Here is a 27500-nt window from a genome sequence, read left to right on the forward strand (position 1 = left end):
GCCTGTGGGCCTCTACCAGATTTTGCTGCAATTTCTCAAGCAAAACCGCTAAGGCTAGCCTTTTCCTCTTGGAGAGGAGAGAGTCTCTGACCCTGGATCACAGTTCTTCCACTGAGAAACTGTCACATGCTCCGTGAGAACATCCTAACAACACCGCAACTTGCAATTCAATCAAAGCAGCTTGCAAAAGACAACAAGGAGAGCCCAGCCGTGCTCTCAGTGCCAAGAGGTGCCTGACTCACTCCGCTTTTTGTTTTCAGCCCTTCTTCTGCAGAGCATCTGGCGAAGGAGCTCGAGGTTGACAGAGCGCATAGCACAGAGTGTCGTCGTCTCTGAGGTATGCCTGGCTTTTTGAGCGGCCAGCCTTGCACTGTTTTAAAGTAATTTGCTACCCAGCTACGTTAGCCACGCCAGGAAGACAGAGATCCCTAACATGTGACGCCTCCGTCTTCAAGCTTTTCATAGCAGACCCCTCTTTGGAGCGCTTCCTTACGTTGGCTCCAGGCCTGTTAATGGCATGAGAAAAAGTTGATGTTGCGACAGGCCCCGCTCCAGGCAAACACCACCAAGATGCGTGTAAACACCAGGGCGCCTCACCGGTGGGCCAGTGGCGCAATGGATAACGCGTCTGACTACGGATCAGAAGATTCTAGGTTCGACTCCTGGCTGGCTCGATCTGCCTCTTTTGCTTCGCTATCAGCCTACAGCAGTTTTATTAGCTTGTTTTATTAGCCCATAGTTTTTGACTATTGGTATTGGAATGGTTAGTTTTTTTTTCTTGTAAACTGACAGTCCAACCATAGGCCGTTTTGTCAGCTAGATAGCGCCTACCATACAATACCGTGCGTGCTTTCAAATGCATCGCATAAGCACTGTCACTGGGACCTTGCTTTAATGACCAGTTTATAGTATCTTTTTATGCGAACACATGAATGGGAGAGAGCTGCACCCCCTGGGAGAGACAAATGACATCTCCCTCCATCGAGTCTGGTACAAGTGAATTCAGTAAACAATCCCTTCGGAACATTGCCATATTCTTAAAGGCGACGGTCACACACTGAATGCCAAAGGGCCTAACATAACCCTGCCCTTGTACTGGCCACACGCATGAAAAATGGCACACAAGCCTGACCGGCGTTTGCGGGCTTTCCCATATGGTCTAGCGGTCAGGATTCCTGGTTTTCACCCAGGCGGCCCGGGTTCGACCCCCGGTAGCTCAGCTGGTAGAGCGGAGGACTGTAGGTGGAACGTTGGCAATCCTTAGGTCGCTGGTTCGACTCCGGCTCGAAGGAGGTCACTTTTCACACTCAAACATCTTCTTGGCCGCGCTGGAGGGCAAAAGGAACGTTCCCTGACCGGTAATCGAACCCGGGCCGCGGCGGTGAGAGCGCCGAATCCTAACCACTAGACCACCAGGGAAGGGCTGTTCAGCCTGTCTCCTCAAGCCTGCCTGTGGGCCTATTGGTATTGGAATGGTTAGTTTTTTTTTCTTGTAAACTGACAGTCCAACCATAGGCCGTTTTGTCAGCTAGATAGCGCCTACCATACAATACCGTGCGTGCTTTCAAATGCATCGCATAAGCACTGTCACGGGGACCTTGCTTTAATGACCAGTTTATAGTATCTTTTTATGCGAACACAAGAATGGGAGAGAGCTGCACCCCCTGGGAGAGACAAATGACATCTCCCTCCATCGAGTCTGGTACAAGTGAATTCAGTAAACAATCCCTTCGGAACATTGCCATATTCTTAAAGGCGACGGTCACACACTGAATGCCAAAGGGCCTAACATAACCCTGCCCTTGTACTGGCCACACGCATGAAAAATGGCACACAAGCCTGACCGGCGTTTGCGGGCTTTCCCATATGGTCTAGCGGTCAGGATTCCTGGTTTTCACCCAGGCGGCCCGGGTTCGACTCCCGGTATGGGAAGTTTGGCTTGTCTTTGCTCCCCTTATCGAACAGCCAGAGCTTCTGTCTATTACTGAATCGCTTTTAGCCAGCAGTGGAGCTGCAGCAACCTGATAGGTTGAGGTTCTTCTCTTTCCCTGCATACCTTCGATAGCTCAGCTGGTAGAGCGGAGGACTGTAGGTGGAACGTTGGCAATCCTTAGGTCGCTGGTTCGACTCCGGCTCGAAGGAGGTCACTTTTCACACTCAAACATTTTCTTGGCCGCGCTGGAGGGCAAAAGGAACGTTCCCTGACCGGGAATCGAACCCGGGCCGCGGCGGTGAGAGCGCCGAATCCTAACCACTAGACCACCAGGGAAGGGCTGTTCAGCCTGTCTCCTCAAGCCTGCCTGTGGGCCTCTACCAGATTTTGCTGCAATTTCTCAAGCAAAACCGCTAAGGCTAGCCTTTTCCTCTTGGAGAGGAGAGAGTCTCTGACCCTGGATCACAGTTCTTCCACTGAGAAACTGTCACATGCTCCGTGAGAACATCCTAACAACACCGCAACTTGCAATTCAATCAAAGCAGCTTGCAAAAGACAACAAGGAGAGCCCAGCCGTGCTCTCAGTGCCAAGAGGTGCCTGACTCACTCCGCTTTTTGTTTTCAGCCCTTCTTCTGCAGAGCATCTGGCGAAGGAGCTCGAGGTTGACAGAGCGCATAGCACAGAGTGTCGTCGTCTCTGAGGTATGCCTGGTTTTTTGAGCGGCCAGCCTTGCACTGTTTTAAAGTAATTTGCTACCCAGCTACGTTAGCCACGCCAGGAAGACAGAGATCCCTAACATGTGACGCCTCCGTCTTCAAGCTTTTCATAGCAGACCCCTCATCGGAGCGCTTCCTTACGTTGGCTCCAGGCCTGTTAATGGCATGAGAAAAAGTTGATGTTGCGACAGGCCCCGCTCCAGGCAAACACCACCAAGATGCGTGTAAACACCAGGGCGCCTCACCGGTGGGCCAGTGGCGCAATGGATAACGCGTCTGACTACGGATCAGAAGATTCTAGGTTCGACTCCTGGCTGGCTCGATCTGCCTCTTTTGCTTCGCTATCAGCCTACAGCAGTTTCATTAGCTTGTTTTATTAGCCCATAGTTTTTGACTATTGGTATTGGAATGGTTAGTTTTTTTTTCTTGTAAACTGACAGTCCAACCATAGGCCGTTTTGTCAGCTAGATAGCGCCTACCAAACAATACCGTGCGTGCTTTCAAATGCATCGCATAAGCACTGTCACGGGGACCTTGCTTTAATGACCAGTTTATAGTATCTTTTTATGCGAACACAAGAATGGGAGAGAGCTGCACCCCCTGGGAGAGACAAATGACATCTCCCTCCATCGAGTCTGGTACAAGTGAATTCAGTAAACAATCCCTTCGGAACATTGCCATATTCTTAAAGGCGACGGTCACACACTGAATGCCAAAGGGCCTAACATAACCCTGCCCTTGTACTGGCCACACGCATGAAAAATGGCACACAAGCCTGACCGGCGTTTGCGGGCTTTCCCATATGGTCTAGCGGTCAGGATTCCTGGTTTTCACCCAGGCGGCCCGGGTTTGACTCCCGGTATGGGAAGTTTGGCTTGTCTTTGCTCCCCTTATCGAACAGCCAGAGCTTCTGTCTATTACTGAATCGCTTTTAGCCAGCAGTGGAGCTGCAGCAACCTGATAGGTTGAGGTTCTTCTCTTTCCCTGCATACCTTCGATAGCTCAGCTGGTAGAGCGGAGGACTGTAGGTGGAACGTTGGCAATCCTTAGGTCGCTGGTTCAATTCCGGCTCGAAGGAGGTCACTTTTAACACTCAAACATTTTCTTGGCCGCGCTGGAGGGCAAAAGGAACGTTCCCTGACCGGGAATCGAACCCGGGCCGCGGCGGTGAGAGCGCCGAATCCTAACCACTAGACCACCAGGGAAGGGCTGTTCAGCCTGTCTCCTCAAGCCTGCCTGTGGGCCTCTACCAGATTTTGCTGCAATTTCTCAAGCAAAACCGCTAAGGCTAGCCTTTTCCTCTTGGAGAGGAGAGAGTCTCTGACCCTGGATCACAGTTCTTCCACTGAGAAACTGTCACATGCTCTGTGAGAACATCCTAACAACATCGCAACTTGCAATTCAATCAAAGCAGCTTGCAAAAGACAACAAGGAGAGCCCAGCCGTGCTCTCAGTGCCAAGAGGTGCCTGACTCACTCCGCTTTTTGTTTTCAGCCCTTCTTCTGCAGAGCATCTGGCGAAGGAGCTCGAGGTTGACAGAGCGCAGAGCACAGAGTGTCGTCGTCTCTGAGGTATGCCTGGCTTTTTGAGCGGCCAGCCTTGCACTGTTTTAAAGTAATTTGCTACCCAGCTACGTTAGCCACGCCAGGAAGACAGAGATCCCTAACATGTGACGCCTCCGTCTTCAAGCTTTTCATAGCAGACCCCTCTTTGGAGCGCTTCCTTACGTTGGCTCCAGGCCTGTTAATGGCATGAGAAAAAGTTGATGTTGCGACAGGCCCCGCTCCAGGCAAACACCACCAAGATGCGTGTAAACACCAGGGCGCCTCATCGGTGGGCCAGTGGCGCAATGGATAACGCGTCTGACTACGGATCAGAAGATTCTAGGTTCGACTCCTGGCTGGCTCGATCTGCCTCTTTTGCTTCGCTATCAGCCTACAGCAGTTTTATTAGCTTGTTTTATTAGCCCATAGTTTTTGACTATTGGTATTGGAATGGTTAGTTTTTTTTTCTTGTAAACTGACAGTCCAACCATAGGCCGTTTTGTCAGCTAGATAGCGCCTACCATACAATACCGTGCGTGCTTTCAAATGCATCGCATAAGCACTGTCACGGGGACCTTGCTTTAATGACCAGTTTATAGTATCTTTTTATGCGAACACAAGAATGGGAGAGAGCTGCACTCCCAGGGAGAGACAAATGACATCTCCCTCCATCGAGTCTGGTACAAGTGAATTCAGTAAACAATCCCTTCGGAACATTGCCATATTCTTAAAGGCGACGGTCACACACTGAATGCCAAAGGGCCTAACATAACCCTGCCCTTGTACTGGCCACACGCATGAAAAATGGCACACAAGCCTGACCGGTGTTTGCGGGCTTTCCCATATGGTCTAGCGGTCAGGATTCCTGGTTTTCACCCAGGCGGCCCGGGTTCGACTCCCGGTATGGGAAGTTTGGCTTGTCTTTGCTCCCCTTATCGAACAGCCAGAGCTTCTGTCTATTACTGAATCGCTTTTAGCCAGCAGTGGAGCTGCAGCAACCTGATAGGTTGAGGTTCTTCTCTTTCCCTGCATACCTTCGATAGCTCAGCTGGTAGAGCGGAGGACTGTAGGTGGAACGTTGGCAATCCTTAGGTCGCTGGTTCGACTCCGGCTCGAAGGAGGTCACTTTTCACACTCAAACATTTTCTTGGCCGCGCTGGAGGGCAAAAGGAACGTTCCCTGACCGGGAATCGAACCCGGGCCGCGGCGGTGAGAGTGCCGAATCCTAACCACTAGACCACCAGGGAAGGGCTCTTCAGCCTGTCTCCTCAAGCCTGCCTGTGGGCCTCTACCAGATTTTGCTGCAATTTCTCAAGCAAAACCGCTAAGGCTAGACTTTTCCTCTTGGAGAGGAGAGAGTCTCTGACCCTGGATCACAGTTCTTCCACTGAGAAACTGTCACATGCTCCGTGAGAACATCCTAACAACACCGCAACTTGCAATTCAATCAAAGCAGCTTGCAAAAGACAACAAGGAGAGCCCAGCCGTGCTCTCAGTGCCAAGAGGTGCCTGACTCACTCCGCTTTTTGTTTTCAGCCCTTCTTCTGCAGAGCATCTGGCGAAGGAGCTCGAGGTTGACAGAGCGCATAGCACAGAGTGTCGTCGTCTCTGAGGTATGCCTGGCTTTTTGAGCGGCCAGCCTTGCACTGTTTTAAAGTAATTTGCTACCCAGCTACGTTAGCCACGCCAGGAAGACAGAGATCCCTAACATGTGACGCCTCCGTCTTCAAGCTTTTCATAGCAGACCCCTCTTTGGAGCGCTTCCTTACGTTGGCTCCAGGCCTGTTAATGGCATGAGAAAAAGTTGATGTTGCGACAGGCCCCGCTCCAGGCAAACACCACCAAGATGTGTGTAAACACCAGGGCGCCTCACCGGTGGGCCAGTGGCGCAATGGATAACGCGTCTGACTACGGATCAGAAGATTCTAGGTTCGACTCCTGGCTGGCTCGATCTGCCTCTTTTGCTTCGCTATCAGCCTACAGCAGTTTTATTAGCTTGTTTTATTAGCCCATAGTTTTTGACTATTGGTATTGGAATGGTTAGTTTTTTAGGGGTTCAAGCACGAAGTGCTTGAAAACCTATTGTATTTGTGCCGGTTTATTTTTCTGCCGTAAAACGCATCGTGCAGACCAAACCATAAGGGCTAGAGACTTGAAACTTGCCCAATAGGTAGTACAAAAATCGAGGAGAGGTTATCAAATTATGAGCCAGATTGGCCCATAGGTGGCGCTATAGCGATCAATTGCGCAAAACTGCTCATAACTCCTAGACCGTTGGCCGTAGCCTCAAGTGCCTTATATCGTTGGAATCCTTGGCTCGAGACGGACCAGACGCATGCCTCGGATTGGCTCGTGACCTGGGAAAATGTCCGGCTATTTTGGCTTTTTCCAAAAACCTACTTTTGCGAACTAGTCCCTGGTTTTTGGCCAAACCGGGACCAAACCAGTGCAGGCAGATTCTCTGGAGTCTGAATGTCAATAATCATTGAAAAAAAGTGGAAATTTGGGTTCAGGGTTCCTAAGGGCCGCCAAGTTTGAGGTGGGAGGAGCCCCTTTCGACTTAATTGGCTATAGCTCGTCAACGGAACGAGATATTTTCACCAGACTCAGCACAGCTATGTAAGAGCTCATTCTGTGGTCACCCGAAAAAGGACGTGGCAACTGGCCTCTTGGTGGCGCTTTAACTGTTAGAAAGGTCAACTACATTATCCTACGCAAAATGACATTTAAATGTCTAAAAAATGTCTGTTCTGCGCAGAACTTCACCAAATTAGCTGAGCATGTGCACCCTATTATTGTAAAGCAGCGTGCAAACTTTTATGGAGATCGGGTCGTCGGTAGAGGTATTAAAGTTTAAAAGGGAAAAAATTTAAATAAAAAATAAAAATCATTTCCAAGATAAATGAGCTGAAAATGCAAAAATCTACCGTGTTCCTCTCTGCCGGCCATGTCAGAACGCTTGATAAAGTTTTTGTAACCAGCAGCTCAAAAATCAGGCGCTGAGACCCTATAGTTTTTTTTTTATAAGCCTTTTTAGGCCCTTTTACGCCTCTGTTATTAGGGGTTCAAGCACGAAGTGCTTGAAAACCTATTGTATTTGTGCCGGTTTATTTTTCTGCCGTAAAACGCATCGTGCAGACCAAACCATAAGGGCTAGAGACTTGAAACTTGCCCAATAGGTAGTACAAAAATCGAGGAGAGGTTATCAAATTATGAGCCAGATTGGCCCATAGGTGGCGCTATAGCGATCAATTGCGCAAAACTGCTCATAACTCCTAGACCGTTGGCCGTAGCCTCAAGTGCCTTATATCGTTGGAATCCTTGGCTCGAGACGGACCAGACGCATGCCTCGGATTGGCTCGTGACCTGGGAAAATGTCCGGCTATTTTGGCTTTTTCCAAAAACCTACTTTTGCGAACTAGTCCCTGGTTTTTGGCCAAACCGGGACCAAACCAGTGCAGGCAGATTCTCTGGAGTCTGAATGTCAATAATCATTGAAAAAAAGTGGAAATTTGGGTTCAGGGTTCCTAAGGGCCGCCAAGTTTGAGGTGGGAGGAGCCCCTTTCGACTTAATTGGCTATAGCTCGTCAACGGAACGAGATATTTTCACCAGACTCAGCACAGCTATGTAAGAGCTCATTCTGTGGTCACCCGAAAAAGGACGTGGCAACTGGCCTCTTGGTGGCGCTTTAACTGTTAGAAAGGTCAACTACATTATCCTACGCAAAATGACATTTAAATGTCTAAAAAATGTCTGTTCTGCGCAGAACTTCACCAAATTAGCTGAGCATGTGCACCCTATTATTGTAAAGCAGCGTGCAAACTTTTATGGAGATCGGGTCGTCGGTAGAGGTATTAAAGTTTAAAAGGGAAAAAATTTAAATAAAAAATAAAAATCATTTCCAAGATAAATGAGCTGAAAATGCAAAAATCTACCGTGTTCCTCTCTGCCGGCCATGTCAGAACGCTTGATAAAGTTTTTGTAACCAGCAGCTCAAAAATCAGGCGCTGAGACCCTATAGTTTTTTTTTTATAAGCCTTTTTAGGCCCTTTTACGCCTCTGTTATTAGGGGTTCAAGCACGAAGTGCTTGAAAACCTATTGTATTTGTGCCGGTTTATTTTTCTGCCGTAAAACGCATCGTGCAGACCAAACCATAAGGGCTAGAGACTTGAAACTTGCCCAATAGGTAGTACAAAAATCGAGGTGAGGTTATCAAATTATGAGCCAGATTGCCCCATAGGTGGCGCTATAGCGATCAATTGCGCAAAACTGCTCATAACTCCTAGACCGTTGGCCGTAGCCTCAAGTGCCTTATATCGTTGGAATCCTTGGCTCGAGACGGACCAGACGCATGCCTCGGATTGGCTCGCTCTTCAGGCGCCAATTTTGAGATATTTGGGGTTTTTTGAAAAACCTACTTTTGCAAACTGGTGCCTGGTTTTTTGACCTATCGGAACCAAACCAGTGCAGAAATATTCTCTGGAGTCAGATTATCAATAATCATTGAAAAAAAGTTGAAACTTTGATTCAATTATGCTAAGGGGTGTCAAAATGGACACTCAAGGCGGAGCCTATTTTATTAATAAGGCTATAACTCAAGAAAGAAATGATATATCATCACCAAACTTGGTGCACTTATGTATGGGCTCAATCTTTGGTCACGATAAAAAAATCGCGATGATTGGGCTCTAGGTGGCGCTATAATGTTAAAAAAACATAAAAACGGCTATAACCACCTGACTGTTAGTCTGATTGACTTGAAAATTGGTATGCAGTATCTTGGTCCAAGGCCCCATGTATGTATATGAGGACATCGGCGTATCTCAATCAACATGGCCGCCATCGGCCAATGAAGTTGATACCTATAAGACAAGGTTAACGGAGGCCAATCAGAACGAAACTTGATGGGCATGTTTGACTTATGGCCCTAGAGGTCTGTAAGAATTTTGAAAGAAATCAACCACTAGTTGGCACTAACGAGTTTTATGGCTCTGTAATCACGTGGTGTTTGACATATCCACACCATATGCATATCAATTGATAGATCTCCTCATGTTAAATAACTTTGCCTCTAGAGCCATTGCTGTCAATCAAATCGTTCATTAAATATTTGCAATTATGTTAAAAACCTACTTTTGCAAACTAGTCCCTGGTTTTTTACCCGATTGAAACCAAACCAGTCTAGGACAATTCTCTGGACTCTCTAGAGCAATCATATTTGAAAAAAAAGTTGAACTTTTGCATTTGGATGGCCATAACAGGGACATTTAGAAAAGAGGTGTGGCAAAATACATTCAAAAGCCTATAAATACTAAGGGAAAACTCAAAACTTCACGACAATTGTTGGGTATATGTGGCATAACATGCTGAAGAAGCATGCAACGTTTTATGGAGATCATACCATAGGTGGCGCTATACTGTTAAAAAGCTTTAAAACCATGCATTTCCTATGGTAAATTCCCTTTATTGGCTGTAAATGGCCTTTTCCATCTGTTATCATATAATGTTCAAATCATTTGTTAGATCTGCTCATTCTGACTCTCTAGATCAATTGAGAATGAGATGTCGTCACGACACAGTGCCCCGCCCATAGAGATCACGGAATCCTCCCCCTTCTGCCATTTTGGGAGGATAGTACTCGCCTTAGTGGATTCGGACAGAGACTGGAGAAGAGATATTCTGATGATTATTAAGTACATCATTTTCTAAACTCAATGTAACATGAAGTTTTAATCCACCCAAGCCGAGCTGAGAAAGCAGCTGCTGATAAACATACGCTATAATTCACCACAGGGTGTCAGTCATCGTCTAAACTCGTGACCGCGAAGCTGAAGTGTGTAACACCTGATGAATACGATCCTTTATTTATTTGTATTAAACATTTTGATCACTATTCTGTCATTTTCACTATCAATCATTTTACTGTATGTAATTTACATGTTTATGCCCAAAACGCTTAATTAATATTCAAAGAAGGCCTATAGTTGACAAATTTTCCTCTAACGTTACATTAATTTAAGGCACGTACCGAGCATTTGTTCTACTTAAGAAGGCTGTACTAAAAGCACCAGCACACACAAGCAATCCTTTTTATTAGTCAAATTCATTTAGAAATCAAAACTCAACAGGTATTAAATATGATCAGTACGAGAAAAACTCTTACTGAGAGGACGAGCACTGGACTGCTGCAGGATAGTGGGGAGATTTATTTATTTATTATTCACAGAATGCACAGAAAATATATGTATAGAAACATTTCAGGAAGGTAGTAAAGCGTCTAACGTTAGGTCTATGTTCCATTGTGCTGCAGGCAGCTCGTATGGGTCGACGTTTTTGATCTCAGCCAGCTTAAATACCTCTGCCTGGCGCTGGTAGTAAGTTTCTCCCTGTAAGAGGCCTCCATTTCTCCGTTTAAACGCGGTGATGATAATTCCTCAAGCCGTCTTTCCTGCTCCGATCTCTGTATCGCTCTTACAATGTTGCCCCTGGCAACCGATAGCGTAGGATCCCAAAATGGTGGACGGGCTCAGACACCGCCCAATTCGTCACGTGACAGCAAGCTACCATGACATATGTCCTCATTCTCAATAATTATCCAAAAAAAATTACTTTTGCATTTGGATAGCTATAATAGGGTCATATCAAAATGTGACTTTGACCAAGTGTACCTAAACCTTTAACTCCTCAATAAATGTTTAGATCTTCTCAAAAATAGTTTGAGAAAGTAAATGTGACATGTGACTCTAAACAAGCATTCAAACTTTTATGGAGATTGGTCAATAGGTGGCGCTATAACTATAAAAGCTTTGATGCGTTTGCTATGGTAAATTTCCTGTAATTGTTGTAAATGGTCTTTTGTATCTATTATCGTATAATGTTCAAATGATTTGTTAGATCTGCTCATTCTGACAGGTCAATAATTATCCAAAATGACTGGCATTTGCATTTGGATGGCTATAATTGGGTCATTTCAATATGTGGCCTTGACCAAGTGTCCCCGAAACCCTTTAATAAATCCTCAATGAATGCTCAGATCTTCATTTTATCTCAGTTTTAATTAATTTAATGCTTAAAGGCCTTAAATACAAAAGACCTTAACTGTTTAAAGGCCTTAAATGCTTGAACCCCGCTAAATGCTGCTTGCAGCTTTATTAGGGGTTCAAGCACGAAGTGCTGAAACCCTATTGTAATTGTACTGATTTTTAGGGGTTCAAGCACGAAGTGCTGAACACCTATTGTATTTGTGCTGATTTTTATTAGGGGTTCAAGCACGAAGTGCTGAACACCTATTGTATTTGTGCTGATTTTTAGGGGTTCAAGCACGAAGTGCTGAACACCTATTGTATTTGTACTGATTTTTATTATTAGGGGTTCAAGCATGAAATGCTGAAACCCTATTGTAATTGTACCGATTTTTATTATTATTATTATTATTCTGCCGTAAAACTCATCGTGCAGACCAAACCGTAAGGCCTAGAGACTTGAAACTTTGTCAATAGGTAGTCCAAAAATCGAGGAGAGGTTCTCAAATTATGAGCCAGATTGGCCAATAGGTGGCGCTATAGCGCAAAAAACAAAAAAAAGTCACTATTTTGCTTATATCTCAAAAACCCATTGTCGTACAATCAAGTGTCTTACATCATTGGAATCCTTGGCTCAAGCCGAACAAAAAACATAGGAGGTATTTTATTTCCGGTATGCAAATTTTTCCGCCATTTTGAATTTTGTCAAAAACCTACTTTTGCGAACTAGTCCCTGGTTTTTTGACATATCGGAACCAAACCAGTGGCAAAATGTTCTGTCTAGTCTGAATATCAATAATTATCAAAAAAAAGTTGAAATTTTGAATCATGAACGAAAAGGGGCGTGGAAATGTACATCTAAGGCGGAGCCTATTTTACTAAAGAGGTTATAACTCAAGAAGGAAATGAGATATCTTCACCAAACTTGGTACACATGTGTATGGACTCATTCTGAGGTCAGGATAAAAAAACCGTGAAGATTGACCACTTGGTGGCGCTATAATGTGGAAAAAACATGATAATAGCTATAACCACGCGACCGCTAGTCCGATTGACCTGAAAATTGGTATGCCGTGTCTTGGCCCAAGCTACCATGTATGTGTATGAGGACATTGGTGTATCTCAAAAAACATGGCCGCCATAGACCAATGAATTTTGAGCACCTATTAGACAAGGTTAATGGAGGCTGATCGGAACGAAACTCAGTGGGCATGTTTGACTCATGGTCTTAGAGGTTTGTAAGAATTTTGAAAGAAATCGGCCACTAGTTGGCGCTAACAAGTTTTATGGCTCTGAAATCACGTGGTGTTGCACATATCCATGAAATATGCATATCATATTATAGATCTCCTCATGATGAACAACTTTGCCTCTAGAACTATTTCTGTCAATCAAATCGTTAAATAAATATTTGCAATAATGTTAAAAACCTACTTTTGCGAACTAGTCCCTGGTTTTTTGCCCAATCAGAACCAAACCAGTCTAGGACAATTCTCTGGACTCTCTAGATCAATAATTATCAAAAAAAAGTTGATTTCTTGCATTTGGATGGCTATAACAGGGCCATTTAGAAAAGAGGTGTGGCAAAATACACTCAAAAGCCTATAAATCCTAAGGGGAAACTCAAAACTTCACAAAAATTGTTGGGTATATGTGGCATAACATGTTGAAGACACATGCAAAGTTTTATGGAGATCGGAGTATAGGGGGCGCTATAAGTGTTAAAAAGCTTTGAAAACCATGTATTCCCTATGGTGAATTGCCTGTAAATTGTATTTTCCATCTCTGTAATCAGGTGGGGTTAAAACAGCCACATAGTATGCATATATTATGATAGATCTTCTCATACTGAACAACTTTGCCTCTATAACCAATACTGTCAATCAAATCTTTATTTAAATATTCACAATTATGTTAAAAACCTCGTTTTGCAAACTAGTCCTAGGTTTTTTGCCTGATCGGAACCAAACCACAGCAGTATGATTCTCTGCACTCTCCTGATCAATTCATATTTAGACTTTATAAAGTCATTATTATAATATTTAAAATCACATTTTGTCAGTTTATCACTTCATTTCACCTGATATCTCTCAAATTCATTCAGTGCTTAAAAGCCTTTCATGCAAAAGGTGTCAAATGCTTAAAAACCTTAAATGGCTTGAACCCCGCTAAATGCTGCTCGCAGCTTTAATTATTATTATTAGGGGTTCAAGCACGAAGTGCTGAAACCCTATTGTAATTGTACTGATTTTTATTATTATTATTATTATTATTATTATTATTATTATTATTCTCCGCTAAAACGCATCGTGCAGACCAAACCGTAAGAGCTGGAAATTTGAAACTTTGTCAGATGGTAGTACTCATGTTGGGGAGACCCTGAGAAGCTATGACCCCAATTGGCCCATAGGTGGCGCTATAGCAATCAATTGCGAGAAAAGGCTCATAACTCCTAAACCGTTTGGTCCACACTCAAGTGTCATATATCATTGGAAAGCTGAGTCCTTGGCGAACAAAACGTATATCTCGGATTTTATTTCCAGTATGCAAATTTTTCCGCCATTTTGAATTTTATTGAAAACCTACTTTTGTAAACTAGTCCCTGGTTTTTTGACCGATCGGAACCAAACCAGTGTCAAAATGTTCTCTGGTCTCTGATTATCAATAGTTATCAAAAAAAAGTTGAAATTTCGATTCATTTATGCTAATTGGCTTCAAAATGGACGTTCAGGGCGGAGCCTATTTTACTAAAAAGGCTATAACTCGAGAAGGAAATGAGATATCGTCACCAAACTTGGTACACATGTATATCGGCTCAATTTGAGGTCACGATAAAAAAATCGCGATGATTGGCCACTTGGTGGCGCTATAATGCGAAAAAACATGAAAAGGGCTATAACCACGCAACCGCTAGTCCGATTGACCTGAAAATGGGTATGCAGCGTCTTGGTCCAAGGCCCCATGTACGTCTATGAGGACATTGGCGTATCTCAAAAAACATGGCCGCCATCGGCCAATGAAATTTGAGCACCTATTAGATGGGGTTAACAGAGGCCGATCGGAACGAAACTTGATGGGCATGTTTGACTCATGGTCCTAGAGGTCTGTAAGAATTTTGAAAGAAATCGGCCACTAGTTGGCGCTAACGAGTTTTATGGCTCTGAAATCACGTGTTTTTTCACGCATCCACAAAATATGCATATCATATGATAGATCTCCTCATGCTGAACAAATTTGCCTCTGGAACCATTGCTGTCAATCAAATCATTAATTAAATATTCACAATTATGTTAAAAACCTACTTTTGCAAACTAGTCCCTGGTTTTTTGACCGATCGGAACCAAACCAGTGTCAAAATGTTCTCTGGTCTCTGTTTATCAATAGTTATCGAAAAAAAGTTGAAATTTCAATTCATTTTTGCTAATTGGCTTCAAAATGGACGTCCAGGGCGGAGCCTATTTTACTAAAAAGACTATAACTCAAGAAGGAAATGAGATATCGTCACCAAACTTGGTACACATGTGTATGGGCTCAATTTGAGGTCACAATAGAAATATTGCGACGATTGGCCACTTGGTGGCGCTGTAATGTGAAAAAAAACATGAAAAGGGCTATAACCACGCGATCGCTAGTCCAATTAACCTGAAAATTGGTATGCAGACATTGGCGTATCTCAAAAAACATGGCCGCCATCGGCCAATGAAATTTGAGCACCTATTAGACAAGGTTAACAGAGGCCGATCGGAACGAAACTTGGTGGGCATGTTTGACTCATGGTCCTAGAGGTCTGTAAGATTTTTGAAAGAAATCGGCCACTAGTTGGCGCTAACTCAAAAGGGAAGCTCAAAAATTCACGAAATTTGTTGGGTATATGTAGCATGACATGCTGATGAAGCATGAAAAGTTTTAATTAGGGGTTCAAGCACGAAGTGCTGAACACCTATTGTATTTGTACTGATTTTTATTATTATTATTATTATTATTATTATTATTATTCAGCCGAAAAACGCATCGTGCAGACCAAACCGTAAGGGCTGGAAACTTGAAACTTTGTCAATAGGTAGTACAAAAATCGAGGAAAGGTTATCAAATTATGAGCCAGATTGGCCCATAGGTGGCGCTATAGCAATCAATTGCGCAAAATGGCTCATAACTCCTAAACCGTTTGGTCCACTCTCAAGTGTCTTATATCATTGGAAAGCTGAGACCTTGGCGAACAAAACGTATATCTCCGATTTTATTTCCGTCATTAAAAATTTTCCGCCATTTTGAATTTTGTTGAAAACCTACTTTTACGAACTAGTCCCTGGTTTTTTGACCGATCGGAACCAAACCAGTGCCAAAATGTTGCCTGTAGTCTGTATATCAACATTCATTGAGAAAAAGTTGAAATTTCGATTCACGAAAGATAAGGGGATCAAAATGGACGCTCAGGGCGGAGCCTATTTTACTAAAAAGACTATAACTCAAAAATGAAATGAGATATCTTCACCAAACTTGGTACATGTGTGTATGGGCTCATTCTTTGGTCTCGATAAAAAAATCGTGACGATTGACCACTTGGTGGCGCTATAATGTGAAAAAAACATGAAAATAGCTATAACCACATGACCGCTAGTCCGATTGACCTGAAAATTGGTATGCAGTGTCTTGGCCCAAGGTACTATATAAGTCTATGAGGACATTGGTGCATCTCAAAAAACATGGCCGCCATCAGCCAATGAATTTTGAGCACCTATTAGATGGGGTTAACGGCGGTCGATCGGAACGAAACTCAGTGGACATGTTTGACTCATGGTCCTAGAGGTCTGTAAGAATTTTGAAAGAAATTGGCCACTAGTTGGCGCTAACCCAAAAGGGAAGCTCAAAAATTCACGAAAATTGTTGGGTATATGTGGCATGACATGCTGATGAAGCATGCAAAGTTTTAAAGAGATCGGACTATAGGTGGCGCTAAAACTGTTAAAAAGCTTTAAAAACCATGCATTTCCTATGGTAAATTGCCTATATTGGCTGTAAATGGAATTTTCCATCTATTATTTCAGTGTTTAAAATCTTGCTAAATAAAACTTAATGTCTTTAATGCGGTTGCTAAGGGGTGGAAAAAGAATGTTGTGGGCGGAGCCTATTTTACTAAAAAGGCTATAACTTAAGAAGGAAATGAGATATCTTCACCAAACTTGGTACACATGTGTATGGGCTCATTTTTTGGTCTCGATAAAAAAATTGCGACGTTTGACCAGTTGGTGGCGCTATAATGTGAAAAAAACAACGACCGTTAGTCCGATTGACTTGAAAATTGGTATGCAGTGTCTTGGCCCAAGGTACTATATAAGTCTATGAGGACATTGGTGTATCTCAAAAAACATGGCCGCCATCAGTCAATGAATTTTGAGCACCTATTAGATGGGATTAACAGAGGTCGATCGGAACGAAACTCAGTGGACATGTTTGACTCATGGTCCTAGAGGTGTGTAAGAATTTTGAAAGAAATCGGCCACTAGTTGGCGCTAACCCAAAAGGGAAGCTCAAAAATTCACGAAAATTGTTAGGTATATGTGGCATGACATGCTGATGAAGCATGCAAAGTTTTAAAGAGATCGGACTATAGGTGGCGCTATAACTGTTAAAAAGCTTTAAAAACCATGCATTTCCTATGGTAAATTGCCTATATTGGCTGTGAATGGACTTTTCCATCTATTATTTCAGTGTTTAAAATCTTGCTAAATAAAACTTAATGTCTTTATTGCCTATGTGCTTTAAAGGCCTTAAAGGCTTGAACCCCGCCAAATGCTGCTTGCAGCTTTAATTATTATTATTATTATTATTATTCTCCGATAAAACGCATCGTGCAGACCAAACCGTAAGGGCTAGAGACTTGAAACTTTACCCGAAGGTAGCCCAAAAATCGAGGAGAGGTTATCAAATTATGAGCCAGATTGGCCTATAGGTGGCGCTATAGCGATCAATTGCGAGAAAGGGCTCATAACTCCTAAACCGTTTGGTCCACACTCAAGTGTCTTATATCATTGGAAAGCTGAGTCCTTGGCAAACAAAACGTATATCTCCGATTTTATTTCCGTCATGAAAAATTTTCCGCCATTTTGAATTTTGTCGAAAAACTACTTTTGCGAACTAGTCCCTGGATTTTTGACCGATCGAAACCAAACCAGTGGCAAAATGTTCTCTGTAGTCTGATAATCAATATTCATTGAAAAAAAGTTGAAATTTCGATTCACGGTTCCTAAGGGGTGGAAAAAGAATGTTGTGGGCGGAGCCTATTTTACTAAAAAGGCTATAACTCAAGAAGGAAATGAGATATCTTCACCAAACTTGGTACACATGTGTATAAGCTCATTCTTTGGTCTCGATAAAAAAATCGCGACGATTGACCACTTGGTGGCGCTATAATGTTAAAAAAACATGAAAAGGGCTATAACCACGTGACCACTAGTCCGATTGACTTGAAAATTGGTAGGCAGTGTCTTGGTCCAAGGCACCATGTATGTCTATGAGGACATTGGTGTATCTAAAAAAACATGGCCGCCATCGGCCAATGAAATTTGAGCACCTATTAGATGGGGTTAACAGTGGTCGATCGGAACGAAACTCGGTGGGCATGTTTGACTCATGGTCCTAGAGGTCTGTAAGAATTTTGAAAGAAATCGGCCACTAGTTGGCGCTAACTCAAAAGGGAAGCTCAAAAATTCACGAAAATTGTTGGGTATATGTGGCATAACATGCTGATGAAGCATGCAAAGTTTTAAAGAGATTGGACTATAGGTGGCGCTATAACTGTTAAAAAGCTATAAGAACCATGCATTTCCTATGTTAAATTGCCTATATTGACTGTAAATGGACTTTCCATCTATTATTTTAGTGTTTAAAATCTTGCTAAATAAAACTTAATGTCTTTAATGCCTATGTGCTTTAAAGGCCTTAAAGGCTTGAACCCCGCTAAATGCTGCTTGCAGCTTTAATTATTATTATTATTATTATTATTCAGCCGAAAAACTCATCGTGCAGACCAAACTGTAAGGGCTAGAGACTTGAAACTTGGCCAATAGGTAGTACAAAAATCGAGGAGAGGTTATCAAATTATGAGCCAGATTGGCCTATAGGTGGCGCTATAGCAATCAATTGCGCGAAATGGCTCATAACTCCTAAACCGTTTGATCCACACTCAAGTGTCTTATATCATTGGAAAGCTGAGACCTTGGCGAACAAAACGTATATCTCCGATTTCATTTCCGTCATGAAAATTTTTCCGCCATTTTGAATTTTGTCGAAAACCTACTTTTGCGAACTAGTCCCTGAGTTTTTGACCGATCGGAACCAAACCAGTGCCAAAATGTTGTCTGTAGTCTGACTATCAATAATCTTTGAAAAAAAGTTGAAATTTCGATTCACGGAAGATAAGGGGATCAAAATGGACGCTCAGGGCGGAGCCTATTTTACTAAAGAGGCTATAACTCCAGCAAGAAATGAGATATCTTCACCAAACTTGGTACACATGTGTATGGGCTCAATTTGAGGTCACGATAAAAAAATCGCGACGATTGGCCACTTGGTGGCGCTATAATGTGAAAAAATCATGAAAATGGCTATAACCACGCGATTGCTAGTCCGATTGACCTGAAAATTGGTATGCAGTGTCTTGGCCCAAGGCCCCATGTATGTCTATGAGAACATTGGCGTATCTCAAAAAACATGGCCGCCATCGGCCAATGAATTTGAGCATCTATTAGACAAGGTTATCGGAGGCCGATCGGAACGAAACTCAGTGGGCATGTTTGACTCATGGTCCTAGAGGTCTGTAAGAATTTTGAAAGAAATCGGCCACTAGTTGGCGCTAACGAGTTTTATGGCTCTGTAATCGCGTGGTGTGGCACATATCCACAAAATATGCATATCATATGATAGATCTCCTCATGCTGAACAACTTTGCCTCTAGAACCATTGCTGTCAATCAAATCATTAATTCAATTTCCGTAATTATGTTGAAAACCTACTTTTGCGAACTAGTCCCTGGTTTTTTGCCCGATCGGAACCAAACCAGTCTAGGATAATTCTCTGGACTCTCTAGATCAATAATCTTTGAAAAAAAGTTGAACTTTTACATTTGGATGGCTGTACCAGGGCCATTTTAAAAAGAGGCGTGGCAATATACACTCAAAAGCCTATAAATCCTAAGGTAAAACTCAAAACTTCACGAAAATTGTTGGGTATATGTGGCTTACCATGCTGATGAAGCATGCAAAGTTTTAAAGAGATCGGACTATAGGTGGCGCTATAACTGTTAAAAAGCTTTAAAAACCATGCATTTCCTATGGTAAATTGCCTATATTGGCTGTAAATGGACTTTTCCATCTATTATTTCAGTGTTTAAAATCTTGCTAAATAAAACTTAATGTCTTTAATGCCTATGTGCTTAAAAGGCCTTAAAGGCTTGAACCCCGTTAAATGCTGCTTGCAGCTTTAATTTTTCTTGTAAACTGACAGTCCAACCATATGCCGTTTTGTCAGCTAGATAGCGCCTACCATACAATACCGTGCGTGCTTTCAAATGCATCGCATAAGCACTGTCACGGGGACCTTGCTTTAATGACCAGTTTATAGTATCTTTTTATGCGAACACATGAATGGGAGAGAGCTGCACCCCCTGGGAGAGACAAATGACATCTCCCTCCATCGAGTCTGGTACAAGTGAATTCAGTAAACAATCCCTTCGGAACATTGCCATATTCTTAAAGGCGACGGTCACACACTGAATGCCAAAGGGCCTAACATAACCCTGCCCTTGTACTGGCCACACGCATGAAAAATGGCACACAAGCCTGACCGGCGTTTGCGGGCTTTCCCATATGGTCTAGCGGTCAGGATTCCTGGTTTTCACCCAGGCGGCCCGGGTTCGACTCCCGGTATGGGAAGTTTGGCTTGTCTTTGCTCCCCTTATCGAACAGCCAGAGCTTCTGTCTATTACTGAATCGCTTTTAGCCAGCAGTGGAGCTGCAGCAACCTGATAGGTTGAGGTTCTTCTCTTTCCCTGCATACCTTCGATAGCTCAGCTGGTAGAGCGGAGGACTGTAGGTGGAACGTTGGCAATCCTTAGGTCGCTGGTTTGACTCCGGCTCGAAGGAGGTCACTTTTCACACTCAAACATTTTCTTGGCCGCGCTGGAGGGCAAAAGGAACGTTCCCTGACCGGGAATCGAACCCGGGCCGCGGCGGTGAGAGCGCCGAATCCTAACCACTAGACCACCAGGGAAGGGCTGTTCAGCCTGTCTCCTCAAGCCTGCCTGTGGGCCTCTACCAGATTTTGCTGCAATTTCTCAAGCAAAACCGCTAAGGCTAGCCTTTTCCTCTTGGAGAGGAGAGAGTCTCTGACCCTGGATCACAGTTCTTCCACTGAGAAACTGTCACATGCTCCGTGAGAACATCCTAACAACACCGCAACTTGCAATTCAATCAAAGCAGCTTGCAAAAGACAACAAGGAGAGCCCAGCCGTGCTCTCAGTGCCAAGAGGTGCCTGACTCACTCCGCTTTTTGTTTTCAGCCCTTCTTCTGCAGAGCATCTGGCGAAGGAGCTCGAGGTTGACAGAGCGCATAGCACAGAGTGTCGTCGTCTCTGAGGTATGCCTGGTTTTTTGAGCGGCCAGCCTTGCACTGTTTTAAAGTAATTTGCTACCCAGCTACGTTAGCCACGCCAGGAAGACAGAGATCCCTAACATGTGACGCCTCCGTCTTCAAGCTTTTCATAGCAGACCCCTCATCGGAGCGCTTCCTTACGTTGGCTCCAGGCCTGTTAATGGCATGAGAAAAAGTTGATGTTGCGACAGGCCCCGCTCCAGGCGAACACCACCAAGATGCGTGTAAACACCAGGCCGCCTGACCGGTGGGCCAGTGGCGCAATGGATAACGCGTCTGACTACGGATCAGAAGATTCTAGGTTCGACTCCTGGCTGGCTCGATCTGCCTCTTTTGCTTCGCTATCAGCCTACAGCAGTTTTATTAGTTTGTTTTATTAGCCCATAGTTTTTGACTATTGGTATTGGAATGGTTAGTTTTTTTTTTCTTGTAAACTGACAGTCCAACCATAGGCCGTTTTGTCAGCTAGATAGCACCTACCATACAATACCGTGCGTGCTTTCAAATGCATCGCATAAGCACTGTCACGGGGACCTTGCTTTAATGACCAGTTTATAGTATCTTTTTATGCGAACACAAGAATGGGAGAGAGCTGCACCCCCTGGGAGAGACAAATGACATCTCCCTCCATCGAGTCTGGTACAAGTGAATTCAGTAAACAATCCCTTCGGAACATTGCCATATTCTTAAAGGCGACGGTCACACACTGAATGCCAAAGGGCCAAACATAACCCTGCCCTTGTACTGGCCACACGCATGAAAAATGGCACACAAGCCTGACCGGCGTTTGCGGGCTTTCCCATATGGTCTAGCGGTCAGGATTCCTGGTTTTCACCCAGGCGGCCCGGGTTTGACTCCCGGTATGGGAAGTTTGGCTTGTCTTTGCTCCCCTTATCGAACAGCCAGAGCTTCTGTCTATTACTGAATCGCATTTAGCCAGCAGTGGAGCTGCAGCAACCTGATAGGTTGAGGTTCTTCTCTTTCCTTGCATACCTTCGATAGCTCAGCTGGTATAGCGGAGGACTGTAGGTGGAACGTTGGCAATCCTTAGGTCGCTGGTTCGACTCCGGCTCGAAGGAGGTCACTTTTCACACTCAAACATCTTCTTGGCCGCGCTGGAGGGCAAAAGGAACGTTCCCTGACCGGGAATCGAACCCGGGCCGCGGCGGTGAGAGCGCCGAATCCTAACCACTAGACCACCAGGGAAGGGCTGTTCAGCCTGTCTCCTCAAGCCTGCCTGTGGGCCTCTACCAGATTTTGCTGCAATTTCTCAAGCAAAACCGCTAAGGCTAGCCTTTTCCTCTTGGAGAGGAGAGAGTCTCTGACCCTGGATCACAGTTCTTCCACTAAGAAACTGTCACATGCTCTGTGAGAACATCCTAACAACATCGCAACTTGCAATTCAATCAAAGCAGCTTGCAAAAGACAACAAGAAAAGCCCAGCCGTGCTCTCAGTGCCAAGAGGTGCCTGACTCACTCCGCTTTTTGTTTTCAGCCCTTCTTCTGCAGAGCATCTGGCGAAGGAGCTCGAGGTTGACAGAGCGCATAGCACAGAGTGTCGTCGTCTCTGAGGTATGCCTGGCTTTTTGAGCGGCCAGCCTTGCACTGTTTTAAAGTAATTTGCTACCCAGCTACGTTAGCCACGCCAGGAAGACAGAGATCCCTAACATGTGACGCCTCCGTCTTCAAGCTTTTCATAGCAGACCCCTCTTTGGAGCGCTTCCTTACGTTGGCTCCAGGCCTGTTAATGGCATGAGAAAAAGTTGATGTTGCGACAGGCCCCGCTCCAGGCAAACACCACCAAGATGCGTGTAAACACCAGGGCGCCTCACCGGTGGGCCAGTGGCGCAATGGATAACGCGTCTGACTACGGATCAGAAGATTCTAGGTTTGACTCCTGGCTGGCTCGATCTGCCTCTTTTGCTTCGCTATCAGCCTACAGCAGTTTTATTAGCTTGTTTTATTAGCCCATAGTTTTTGACTATTGGTATTGGAATGGTTAGTTTTTTTTTCTTGTAAACTGACAGTCCAACCATAGGCCGTTTTGTCAGCTAGATAGCGCCTACCAAACAACACCGTGCGTGCTTTCAAATGCATCGCATAAGCACTGTCACGGGGACCTTGCTTTAATGACCAGTTTATAGTATCTTTTTATGCGAACACAAGAATGGGAGAGAGCTGCACCCCCTGGGAGAGACAAATGACATCTCCCTCCATCGAGTCTGGTACAAGTGAATTCAGTAAACAATCCCTTCGGAACATTGCCATATTCTTAAAGGCGACGGTCACACACTGAATGCCAAAGGGCCTAACATAACCCTGCCCTTGTACTGGCCACACGCATGAAAAATGGCACACAAGCCTGACCGGCGTTTGCGGGCTTTCCCATATGGTCTAGCCGTCAGGATTCCTGGTTTTCACCCAGGCGGCCCGGGTTCGACTCCCGGTATGGGAAGTTTGGCTTGTCTTTGCTCCCCTTATCGAACAGCCAGAGCTTCTGTCTATTACTGAATCGCTTTTAGCCAGCAGTGGAGCTGCAGCAACCTGATAGGTTGAGGTTCTTCTCTTTCCCTGCATACCTTCGATAGCTCAGCTGGTAGAGTGGAGGACTGTAGGTGGACCGTTGGCAATCCTTAGGTCGCTGGTTCGACTCCGGCTCGAAGGAGGTCACTTTTCACACTCAAACATTTTCTTGGCCGCGCTGGAGGGCAAAAGGAACGTTCCCTGACCGGGAATCGAACCCGGGCCGCGGCGGTGAGAGCACCGAATCCTAACCACTAGACCACCAGGGAAGGGCTGTTCAGCCTGTCTCCTCAAGCCTGCCTGTGGGCCTCTACCAGATTTTGCTGCAATTTCTCAAGCAAAACCGCTAAGGCTAGCCTTTTCCTCTTGGAGAGGAGAGAGTCTCTGACCCTGGATCACAGTTCTTCCACTGAGAAACTGTCACATGCTCCGTGAGAACATCCTAACAACACCGCAACTTGCAATTCAATCAAAGCAGCTTGCAAAAGACAACAAGGAGAGCCCAGCCGTGCTCTCAGTGCCAAGAGGTGCCTGACTCACTCCGCTTTTTGTTTTCAGCCCTTCTTCTGCAGAGCATCTGGCGAAGGAGCTCGAGGTTGACAGAGCGCATAGCACAGAGTGTCGTCGTCTCTGAGGTATGCCTGGTTTTTTGAGCGGCCAGCCTTGCACTGTTTTAAAAAAATTTGCTACCCAGCTACGTTAGCCACGCCAGGAAGACAGAGATCCCTAACATGTGACGCCTCCATCTTCAAGCTTTTCATAGCAGACCCCTCATCAGAGCGCTTCCTTACGTTGGCTCCAGGCCTGTTAATCGCATGAGAAAAAGTTGATGTTGCGACAGGCCCCGCTCCAGGCGAACACCACCAAGATGCGTGTAAACACCAGGGCGCCTGACCGGTGGGCCAGTGGCGCAATGGATAACGCGTCTGACTACGGATCAGAAGATTCTAGGTTCGACTCCTGGCTGGCTCGATCTGCCTCTTTTGCTTCGCTATCAGCCTACAGCAGTTTTATTAGCTTGTTTTATTAGCCCATAGTTTTTGACTATTGGTATTGGAATGGTTAGTTTTTTTTTCTTGTAAACTGACAGTCCAACCATAGGCCGTTTTGTCAGCTAGATAGCGCCTACCAAACAATACCGTGCGTGCTTTCAAATGCATCGCATAAGCACTGTCACGGGGACCTTGCTTTAATGACCAGTTTATAGTATCTTTTTATGCGAACACAAGAATGGGAGAGAGCTGCACCCCCTGGGAGAGACAAATGACATCTCCCTCCATCGAGTCTGGTACAAGTGAATTCAGTAAACAATCCCTTCGGAACATTGCCATATTCTTAAAGGCGACGGTCACACACTGAATGCCAAAGGGCCTAACATAACCCTGCCCTTGTACTGGCCACACGCATGAAAAATGGCACACAAGCCTGACCGGCGTTTGCGGGCTTTCCCATATGGTCTAGCGGTCAGGATTCCTGGTTTTCACCCAGGCGGCCCGGGTTTGACTCCCGGTATGGGAAGTTTGGCTTGTCTTTGCTCCCCTTATCGAACAGCCAGAGCTTCTGTCTATTACTGAATCGCTTTTAGCCAGCAGTGGAGCTGCAGCAACCTGATAGGTTGAGGTTCTTCTCTTTCCCTGCATACCTTCGATAGCTCAGCTGGTAGAGCGGAGGACTGTAGGTGGAACGTTGGCAATCCTTAGGTCGCTGGTTCGACTCCGGCTCGAAGGAGGTCACTTTTCACACTCAAACATTTTCTTGGCCGCGCTGGAGGGCAAAAGGAACGTTCCCTGACCGGGAATCGAACCCGGGCCGCGGCGGTGAGAGCGCCGAATCCTAACCACTAGACCACCAGGGAAGGGCTGTTCAGCCTGTCTCCTCAAGCCTGCCTGTGGGCCTCTACCAGATTTTGCTGCAATTTCTCAAGCAAAACCGCTAAGGCTAGCCTTTTCCTCTTGGAGAGGAGAGAGTCTCTGACCCTGGCTCACAGTTCTTCCACTGAGAAACTGTCACATGCTCCGTGAGAACATCCTAACAACACCGCAACTTGCAATTCAATCAAAGCAGCTTGCAAAAGACAACAAGGAGAGCCCAGCCGTGCTCTCAGTGCCAAGAGGTGCCTGGCTCACTCCGCTTTTTGTTTTCAGCCCTTCTTCTGCAGAGCATCTGGCGAAGGAGCTCGAGGTTGACAGAGCGCATAGCACAGAGTGTCGTCGTCTCTGAGGTATGCCTGGTTTTTTGAGCGGCCAGCCTTGCACTGTTTTAAAGTAATTTGCTACCCAGCTACGTTAGCCACGCCAGGAAGACAGAGATCCCTAACATGTGACGCCTCCGTCTTCAAGCTTTTCATAGCAGACCCCTCTTTGGAGCGCTTCCTTACGTTGGCTCCAGGCCTGTTAATGGCATGAGAAAAAGTTGATGTTGCGACAGGCCCCGCTCCAGGCGAACACCACCAAGATGCGTGTAAACACCAGGCCACCTGACCGGTGGGCCAGTGGCGCAATGGATAACGCGTCTGACTACGGATCAGAAGATTCTAGGTTCGACTCCTGGCTGGCTTGATCTGCCTCTTTTGCTTCGCTATCAGCCTACAGCAGTTTTATTAGTTTGTTTTATTAGCCCATAGTTTTTGACTATTGGTATTGGAATGGTTAGTTTTTTTTTCTTGTAAACTGACAGTCCAACCATAGGCCGTTTTGTCAGCTAGATAGCACCTACCATACAATACCGTGCGTGCTTTCAAATGCATCGCATAAGCACTGTCACGGGGACCTTGCTTTAATGACCAGTTTATAGTATCTTTTTATGCGAACACAAGAATGGGAGAGAGCTGCACCCCCTGGGAGAGACAAATGACATCTCCCTCCATCGAGTCTGGTACAAGTGAATTCAGTAAACAATCCCTTCGGAACATTGCCATATTCTTAAAGGCGACGGTCACACACTGAATGCCAAAGGGCCTAACATAACCCTGCCCTTGTACTGGCCACACGCATGAAAAATGGCACACAAGCCTGACCGGCGTTTGCGGGCTTTCCCATATGGTCTAGCGGTCAGGATTCCTGGTTTTCACCCAGGCGCCCCGGGTTCGACTCCCGGTATGGGAAGTTTGGCTTGTCTTTGCTCCCCTTATCGAACAGCCAGAGCTTCTGTCTATTACTGAATCGCATTTAGCCAGCAGTGGAGCTGCAGCAACCTGATAGGTTGAGGTTCTTCTCTTTCCTTGCATACCTTCGATAGCTCAGCTGGTATAGCGGAGGACTGTAGGTGGAACGTTGGCAATCCTTAGGTCGCTGGTTCGACTCCGGCTCGAAGGAGGTCACTTTTCACACTCAAACATCTTCTTGGCCGCGCTGGAGGGCAAAAGGAACGTTCCCTGACCGGGAATCGAAACCGGGCCGCGGCGGTGAGAGCGCCGAATCCTAACCACTAGACCACCAGGGAAGGGCTGTTCAGCCTGTCTCCTCAAGCCTGCCTGTGGGCCTCTACCAGATTTTGCTGCAATTTCTCAAGCAAAACCGCTAAGGCTAGCCTTTTCCTCTTGGAGAGGAGAGAGTCTCTGACCCTGGATCACAGTTCTTCCACTAAGAAACTGTCACATGCTCTGTGAGAACATCCTAACAACATCGCAACTTGCAATTCAATCAAAGCAGCTTGCAAAAGACAACAAGAAAAGCCCAGCCGTGCTCTCAGTGCCAAGAGGTGCCTGACTCACTCCGCTTTTTGTTTTCAGCCCTTCTTCTGCAGAGCATCTGGCGAAGGAGCTCGAGGTTGACAGAGCGCATAGCACAGAGTGTCGTCGTCTCTGAGGTATGCCTGGCTTTTTGAGCGGCCAGCCTTGCACTGTTTTAAAGTAATTTGCTACCCAGCTACGTTAGCCACGCCAGGAAGACAGAGATCCCTAACATGTGACGCCTCCGTCTTCAAGCTTTTCATAGCAGACCCCTCTTTGGAGCGCTTCCTTACGTTGGCTCCAGGCCTGTTAATGGCATGAGAAAAAGTTGATGTTGCGACAGGCCCCGCTCCAGGCAAACACCACCAAGATGCGTGTAAACACCAGGGCGCCTCACCGGTGGGCCAGTGGCGCAATGGATAACGCGTCTGACTACGGATC

At 45.4% G+C, this 27500-nt stretch overlaps 26 non-coding genes across 26 annotated transcripts in view; 20 read left to right on the forward strand and 6 right to left on the reverse strand.

The window, feature by feature from the left end:
* The first annotated feature begins 601 nt into the window (after positions 1–601).
* trnar-acg (transfer RNA arginine (anticodon ACG)) lies at positions 602–674 on the forward strand. Its single transcript has one exon. It is a non-coding gene; the product is annotated as a tRNA-Arg (tRNA).
* Positions 675–1860: 1186 nt separating this feature from the next.
* trnae-uuc (transfer RNA glutamic acid (anticodon UUC)) lies at positions 1861–1932 on the forward strand. The gene has a single exon. It is a non-coding gene; the product is annotated as a tRNA-Glu (tRNA).
* A 123-nt stretch (positions 1933–2055) lies between these two features.
* On the forward strand, positions 2056–2142 carry trnay-gua (transfer RNA tyrosine (anticodon GUA)). The gene is given in 2 exon segments: positions 2056–2092; positions 2107–2142. It is a non-coding gene; the product is annotated as a tRNA-Tyr (tRNA).
* A 55-nt stretch (positions 2143–2197) lies between these two features.
* On the reverse strand, positions 2198–2269 carry trnae-cuc (transfer RNA glutamic acid (anticodon CUC)). The gene has a single exon. It is a non-coding gene; the product is annotated as a tRNA-Glu (tRNA).
* Positions 2270–2899: 630 nt separating this feature from the next.
* On the forward strand, positions 2900–2972 carry trnar-acg (transfer RNA arginine (anticodon ACG)). Its single transcript has one exon. It is a non-coding gene; the product is annotated as a tRNA-Arg (tRNA).
* Positions 2973–3446: 474 nt separating this feature from the next.
* trnae-uuc (transfer RNA glutamic acid (anticodon UUC)) lies at positions 3447–3518 on the forward strand. The gene has a single exon. It is a non-coding gene; the product is annotated as a tRNA-Glu (tRNA).
* A 123-nt stretch (positions 3519–3641) lies between these two features.
* Positions 3642–3728, forward strand: trnay-gua (transfer RNA tyrosine (anticodon GUA)). Its single transcript is given in 2 exon segments — positions 3642–3678; positions 3693–3728. It is a non-coding gene; the product is annotated as a tRNA-Tyr (tRNA).
* Positions 3729–3783: 55 nt separating this feature from the next.
* trnae-cuc (transfer RNA glutamic acid (anticodon CUC)) lies at positions 3784–3855 on the reverse strand. Its single transcript has one exon. It is a non-coding gene; the product is annotated as a tRNA-Glu (tRNA).
* Positions 3856–4485: 630 nt separating this feature from the next.
* trnar-acg (transfer RNA arginine (anticodon ACG)) lies at positions 4486–4558 on the forward strand. Its single transcript has one exon. It is a non-coding gene; the product is annotated as a tRNA-Arg (tRNA).
* A 474-nt stretch (positions 4559–5032) lies between these two features.
* On the forward strand, positions 5033–5104 carry trnae-uuc (transfer RNA glutamic acid (anticodon UUC)). The gene has a single exon. It is a non-coding gene; the product is annotated as a tRNA-Glu (tRNA).
* Positions 5105–5227: 123 nt separating this feature from the next.
* Positions 5228–5314, forward strand: trnay-gua (transfer RNA tyrosine (anticodon GUA)). Its single transcript is given in 2 exon segments — positions 5228–5264; positions 5279–5314. It is a non-coding gene; the product is annotated as a tRNA-Tyr (tRNA).
* A 757-nt stretch (positions 5315–6071) lies between these two features.
* trnar-acg (transfer RNA arginine (anticodon ACG)) lies at positions 6072–6144 on the forward strand. The gene has a single exon. It is a non-coding gene; the product is annotated as a tRNA-Arg (tRNA).
* A 13932-nt stretch (positions 6145–20076) lies between these two features.
* trnae-uuc (transfer RNA glutamic acid (anticodon UUC)) lies at positions 20077–20148 on the forward strand. Its single transcript has one exon. It is a non-coding gene; the product is annotated as a tRNA-Glu (tRNA).
* Positions 20149–20413: 265 nt separating this feature from the next.
* trnae-cuc (transfer RNA glutamic acid (anticodon CUC)) lies at positions 20414–20485 on the reverse strand. Its single transcript has one exon. It is a non-coding gene; the product is annotated as a tRNA-Glu (tRNA).
* Positions 20486–21115: 630 nt separating this feature from the next.
* On the forward strand, positions 21116–21188 carry trnar-acg (transfer RNA arginine (anticodon ACG)). Its single transcript has one exon. It is a non-coding gene; the product is annotated as a tRNA-Arg (tRNA).
* A 475-nt stretch (positions 21189–21663) lies between these two features.
* trnae-uuc (transfer RNA glutamic acid (anticodon UUC)) lies at positions 21664–21735 on the forward strand. The gene has a single exon. It is a non-coding gene; the product is annotated as a tRNA-Glu (tRNA).
* Positions 21736–22000: 265 nt separating this feature from the next.
* trnae-cuc (transfer RNA glutamic acid (anticodon CUC)) lies at positions 22001–22072 on the reverse strand. Its single transcript has one exon. It is a non-coding gene; the product is annotated as a tRNA-Glu (tRNA).
* A 630-nt stretch (positions 22073–22702) lies between these two features.
* Positions 22703–22775, forward strand: trnar-acg (transfer RNA arginine (anticodon ACG)). Its single transcript has one exon. It is a non-coding gene; the product is annotated as a tRNA-Arg (tRNA).
* Positions 22776–23586: 811 nt separating this feature from the next.
* On the reverse strand, positions 23587–23658 carry trnae-cuc (transfer RNA glutamic acid (anticodon CUC)). Its single transcript has one exon. It is a non-coding gene; the product is annotated as a tRNA-Glu (tRNA).
* Positions 23659–24288: 630 nt separating this feature from the next.
* Positions 24289–24361, forward strand: trnar-acg (transfer RNA arginine (anticodon ACG)). Its single transcript has one exon. It is a non-coding gene; the product is annotated as a tRNA-Arg (tRNA).
* A 474-nt stretch (positions 24362–24835) lies between these two features.
* Positions 24836–24907, forward strand: trnae-uuc (transfer RNA glutamic acid (anticodon UUC)). The gene has a single exon. It is a non-coding gene; the product is annotated as a tRNA-Glu (tRNA).
* A 123-nt stretch (positions 24908–25030) lies between these two features.
* On the forward strand, positions 25031–25117 carry trnay-gua (transfer RNA tyrosine (anticodon GUA)). Its single transcript is given in 2 exon segments — positions 25031–25067; positions 25082–25117. It is a non-coding gene; the product is annotated as a tRNA-Tyr (tRNA).
* A 55-nt stretch (positions 25118–25172) lies between these two features.
* On the reverse strand, positions 25173–25244 carry trnae-cuc (transfer RNA glutamic acid (anticodon CUC)). Its single transcript has one exon. It is a non-coding gene; the product is annotated as a tRNA-Glu (tRNA).
* Positions 25245–25874: 630 nt separating this feature from the next.
* trnar-acg (transfer RNA arginine (anticodon ACG)) lies at positions 25875–25947 on the forward strand. Its single transcript has one exon. It is a non-coding gene; the product is annotated as a tRNA-Arg (tRNA).
* A 474-nt stretch (positions 25948–26421) lies between these two features.
* Positions 26422–26493, forward strand: trnae-uuc (transfer RNA glutamic acid (anticodon UUC)). The gene has a single exon. It is a non-coding gene; the product is annotated as a tRNA-Glu (tRNA).
* A 967-nt stretch (positions 26494–27460) lies between these two features.
* The window catches only part of trnar-acg (transfer RNA arginine (anticodon ACG)), a 73-nt gene continuing 33 nt past the window's right edge, over positions 27461–27500 (forward strand). Inside the window, exon 1 of the tRNA in view lies at positions 27461–27500. This exon is cut by the window's right edge and continues 33 nt beyond it. This is a non-coding gene — a tRNA (tRNA-Arg).

This window comes from Pseudorasbora parva, chromosome 22 (genome assembly GCF_024679245.1).
Source record: "Pseudorasbora parva isolate DD20220531a chromosome 22, ASM2467924v1, whole genome shotgun sequence".
In the NCBI taxonomy this organism is placed as follows: Eukaryota; Metazoa; Chordata; class Actinopteri; order Cypriniformes; family Gobionidae; genus Pseudorasbora; species Pseudorasbora parva.